Here is a 356-nt window from a genome sequence, read left to right as displayed (position 1 = left end):
AGTGACGCATGCGCAGTAGGTTTTGTTTCCGGAAATCAACGCAGAAGTTGAAGACACCGTGGTAGCACCTCAAGAAGATTGATAAATAATATATATATATATATTATTTCATGTGATGTGTCAAATCTTGACGTTTCTGAGACATTTGAGATCTCTTCATTTGACGCATGCGCAGTACGCTTTGTTTCCGCAAATCAACGTGAAAGTCGACGCGACGTCGACCGTACGTCAATCAAATTCGCTCCTGTACATTTATCATGTAAAGCATTTGATGACAAAATTCAAAGCTGACATTGATACTAATTGTTCGTATTGCATGGTTTGTCCTGAGAGTATGTCACATCTTGGCATTGTGA

The sequence above is a fragment of the Phycodurus eques genome, chromosome 9, assembly GCF_024500275.1.
Source record: "Phycodurus eques isolate BA_2022a chromosome 9, UOR_Pequ_1.1, whole genome shotgun sequence".
NCBI classification, from domain to species: Eukaryota; Metazoa; Chordata; class Actinopteri; order Syngnathiformes; family Syngnathidae; genus Phycodurus; species Phycodurus eques.
This window is presented reverse-complemented; position numbering follows the sequence as displayed.